This window comes from Tenrec ecaudatus, chromosome 9 (genome assembly GCF_050624435.1).
Source record: "Tenrec ecaudatus isolate mTenEca1 chromosome 9, mTenEca1.hap1, whole genome shotgun sequence".
In the NCBI taxonomy this organism is placed as follows: Eukaryota; Metazoa; Chordata; class Mammalia; order Afrosoricida; family Tenrecidae; genus Tenrec; species Tenrec ecaudatus.
The window spans coordinates 13,139,285-13,144,250 of record NC_134538.1 but is presented as its reverse complement, the minus strand read 5'-3'; positions in this window follow the sequence as shown (position 1 = coordinate 13,144,250).

Below are 4,966 nucleotides of genomic sequence, written 5' to 3'. Positions count from 1 at the left end.
ACTGCCAATATTATTCCTATTCAAATAAATGTCTAATCCTTTCTTGGATCTTGCTAGACTACTTGCCTCGATAATGTCCTACGGCAATGAATTCCACAGGTAGATTACACGCTGCTTTAAAATGTATTTCCTTTTATTCGTTTTGAATTTGTTGCCTTTTAACGTCACAAGCTGGCCCTTGTTCCTGCATTAAGTGCCACAGAATACAAGCATTGCAAATTGTGCTTTCTTTCAAATTGAGCTTCCAGGCACTTTCTATGCCATTATTGAAACCCCATCTCCTTCCTATATTTTCTATTTGGCCCCCATAATCATGATCAAATTAGATGGCTTGTGGAAACACTCTCATACTCGTTTGGCTATGATACCACATATGATACCCTGACAAAAAGTTCTCCTCGAGAGTGAATATCATTCATTGAACACATTTTCATTGTGCACCTACTACGGGCAGAGACCATTCTAAGGATTGGAAAGACAGCCTTTAATGAGATGGTTATTGTCCTCCGAATGGTATACCTTTCTTGAGGGGCAGACACACAGTGAGCGCATGAACAGAGATATCGACTATGTGGTTTAGGTTGTGGGCCAACTGGAGAAGCATGAGGGGGATGAAGGTGCTGGGGGTCACTGCGGTTCAGGGAGTGGTTTGCTGAAAAGGGACAACGTGGACTCTTTATGGAAGTAAATCCCAACTCTTTGAACAATGCATTCCCTTAAGTGGGGAATGTATTGAAGCCCTCCAAGACTAACTGAAAGGTCGGTGATGGGAAACCACCCAGGTCGGGTGATCGCCTTCCCAGTGCTCCCAGTTTCGAAAGCCCTGTGGAGCGGCTTAGCGCTGAACACACAGGGTTGCCACGAATTAGCCCAGACCTGATGGCAATAACCGTCGAGGCACAATCCTTCTGTGGTGAATCAATGACCGATGTTCAGAAGGGGGAAAAGGAGGTGCGGGTGCACCGAGTCCGTGAATGCCTGGATTGTGCTCTTCTTTGCTGTAGTACAACGAGAGATTTCCCTAGTTAGGCTGGAGTTTTAAGCCCCACTTTGCCCCCAACTAACCAGCAACGCGACCATGAGCAACTAGCCTTATGTCTTGATTCAAAGTCTCCGTGGAGTTAAGAGGTAAAGGTCTAAGCTGCCAAGTGGTGCAGAAATGGTGATTACTCCTTGGAGAATCACTAGTTGTCAGCACACTGCATGCTTCCTCTCCCATCTTCCAGTCTTGCCTGTCTCCCTCCTCGCCCCTTGTTATGTGTCCCTTACTTCTGTCTCAAGCTCACCTGTGGTATCCAAGTCACTTACGTTGTGACCGGCAGGTTTCCCGGGCAGCTGAAGCAGGGCGAGTGTACCTTTGTGACATGAGGGTCTGTTTCCCAAGGACTTTAAAAATGGAATCAAATGGAGCTGTGATGCTTGTTGATACAGAGGGCTGGGTGTGCATTCCGACTAGTGATTGCTTGCTTTCATTGTCTTTATTGCTTACTCTTCTGGGTTCAGATTAACTAAACTCCTAGATAGACAGTCAGTCAGGGTCCTCACCTGAATTACTGAGGAGAGCTTCCACCAGAAGCTAAGACTTTGGTTGCAGCGGTCTGATGTCTTTAGTTTTTCTTTAGTTTTCTTTCCAGGTCCTGGCACAACAGACAGATGCTGTTTCCTCTCTGGTTATTCTTTTTAATTGCTCCTGAATGGTTTGTTTTTTTCCCCTTCTATGTAGGCAATTTCAAGTTGAGGCATGTGAAGCTCTGCATAATAATGTATTTTAAAAGCATTTCAAGGAATAAATTATTAGGATTGTTTACATGCATGGATCACATTTTCTGGCAAATCGCTCAGGCCTCGGTTTTCTGACGGAGCTGCCAGTCTGGCTCCCTCTGGGTAAAGCTCTGAAACGGGAGAAGGAATCCTTTGGTATCGCTCTCCAACACTTCCTTCGCCTGTCCCCTCCCTTTCAACACCTCTCTCCCAGTGCCTGCCCCCAAAGAACTCTGGTTGCTGCTAGACCTTTTACACTCTCATGTGAAGACTTCGCCTGGGTTGTCCCTCAAGCCAGCCCCAACAAAGGTGAGGTGTGCAAAGGATTACATCCTCCATGGTGTAATTTTAGACCCTGTGGCAACTGGGAGAGGCAGCTATTTTTGGCTGTGGGGTTTCTCCTTGACCTGAGGTGGTACTGCTTGCCTGCTGCTCATGTGCTAGGCGAACCTTGCCTGTGGTCGTTTGAGCATAGGTAGGCCATTTCTGGGGCGTTGCCTGGGGCCTGCTTCTTCATTTCTCTGCTGAGTCATTCTCTGAGCTCTTCTGTACAGAATTATGTGTTTCGGTTCACCGGTAGAGACGTGTCCAGGTGTACCCACCTGGGGTGTCTTGTCACAGAAGGAAAGGAACCCCTCCCCCTCAGGGGTAAGGGGGTGTTTTGGATCCAGTTTTCCTGTCTCCCTCCTCCTCCACACGTTATCAGCTGCTCAGTGACCTTTCTGTGAGTCCCACCCTCTCTGAGTCAGACTGGTCAGGCGGGTCTGCAGGCCCTAGGCCCCACCCACACTGCCTCATTTGAAGCTGCACCTCAGGGCATGCTCCTTCTGGCCACCCTGCTCTCTGCCTTCCCAGTTCAGCTCCAGATGCAGCTGCTTTATCAGCAGACCCCTGCTCTGCGGGGGTGGGGTGGGGGGTGGGGTGGGGTGGGGTGGAGGAAGTGAGTCGGAACTCCTGCAGCAGAAGGCCTGAACAGCTCCCAGAGGATCTGAGGGTGGCCAAGATTAACAGCACTTTCCAGATGAGGGTCATATTCGAGCCAAGATCATCATGGGGCTAGGGTCTCTCATCTTAGTTTTACGACCTTAAAAGTACACAGAAGCCTCAAGGATCAACCACGAAGGAGGAATTAAGTTAGGAAAGGAACAGAGTAAGAGTAACAAAAAGGAATTGAGCTTGTTTTTGATACTAGCAAAAGGAAGGAACGGGACATTGGTAGCTCAGCGATAGGATTCTCATCTTTTCTCTAGGAGATCTGAGTTCGATTCCTGGCCAACGTACCTCATGCACAGCCACCCATCAGTACAGTACAGCCCATCAGTCAAGGCTTGCATACTGCTTGGATAGGGAAACAGTTTCAGCAGAGCTTCTAGTCCCAGATGGGCTTGGCTTAAATTCCCGGGGAGCTATTTCTGCAAAGCAGCCATTGAAAATCACATAGACCATAAAGGTGTGACCACAGCCACTCGTGATGGTGCCGGACGGGGCAGCGTTTTCTATCTCTGCGCCTCCAGTCACTATGAGTTGGGTTCCACTAGTGGGGAGTGTGGCTGTCGACAACAACATGCCCAAGGAGGAAAACAAGAGATCTTTTAGAGGTACAGAGAGAGCTCCGGCTCCCTGGATGCTATCTTCACACACCCTCCTCCCCCAAACTCCCCTGGTCTTAAAAAAATGAGCAAACAACAAAAACAAAAAATCAAACCAGTTGTCATTGAATTGGCTCTGACTCATGGTCGTCGGTCTGTGCCAGAGTGGAGCCGGGCTGCTCAGGCGTTTCCTTGTTCACATAAAAGGAAGGGTGTCTGGATTCATAGATGCAGAAGCTGGGACACAAGGAGAGACTAATTGAGTGGGATGGAAAAAGGGGGAAGGTTTCAGGAGACCATACTGTCTTCTCTCGCCTTCTATTGAATTCAACTTAATAACTTTAATTGTTGAGAAACAATTCTGTCTGCCCCAGCTATCTATTTCTGCATGAGAGGCAATCATAAAACCTTATAGCCAGAGCACTACAATCATTTTCTTGCTATATACATTATTTTGAGATTTTGTGGGTTTTTTGGGTACAGCCGTCTTTTTGCAGAGGAGGCCGGGCTGTGCGGAGGAGAACCGTCATTAACGTCCTCACACGGACATGTGGCAAGCACTGCTGGAGGCTGGACACCTGCAAGATGTGGCCACTCCATGTCGTTTGAGCTTCCGCCCAGCCCGGCAGCCTTGAGCTTCTCATGTTAGCAACCCAGGACTCAGAGGATGAGTGGCCTGAGAGAGAACAAAGTAGAAGCAGAGTAATCCTTAGATAGCCAGGTTACACGCTCCATTGTTAACCAATCACTCAAGCAAATCAAACTCACGGCCTCTGAGTCCAGGTGGACTGCCCCGAGCCTGTAGCGCCTTCCTCCGGTAACGGGCCCACTGTTGGTTTCGAACTGCTAATTGACTTGGATAGAATTGATGGAACCTTTAAAAAAAATCCTTGTGATCCTATCTTCAAACTGCTAAAATGTCCAATCATGATATCCGTACGCTCGCTCTCATTCTCCAGACTTTTCCAGGCTACTTGGAGCTGTTAAAGTCAACTAAATAGTCAGTGAAGACCAATGATGTACCTTTTCACTAGGGGAGAGAGGTGGCAGGATAGGACACCAAGGTGAACACCTGCCTACGTGGAGGTGGAAGGTCCTGTCACAGAGGGGGTTGGGTGTCACGCTCTTCAGGAGCTCCTGGAAGGCAGGCAGGACAGTAGCGGCTTGCAGTCTGTCCAGGAGTCAGTATTCTTGTTAACTTTTAGTCAAGCCTGCATGTCTGTACTCAATAATTTCATTTCTTGTTGCTCGCTTCTTTTCCCCTCCCCCAACAGCCCCAACCACCACCCTTCCTTTCAACTCGGTCATTCTGTTATGGCTCCAAAACAGACCCCGTCCGTTTCTCCCTTGGCCGTGATTTGAACTTGCGTGCATGTCGATGAGTGAACTCACATTTCTCTGCACCAGTTTTCTACCCCACTGCCATTGTTCAGGGTGATGAAATGGGCCCTTCCTCCGCCTGTCCTCAGACGATTGATTGACACCTGTATTTTCAATTTGAGCTCCTCTGTCACGACCCTTCCCTCTTGCCTTCTACAAGCCTACTGTAGATTTCCATGTGCTCATATCTTTCTTCGCTCTGTCTTATCTTATCCTAGGATCTAATCGCACACCGC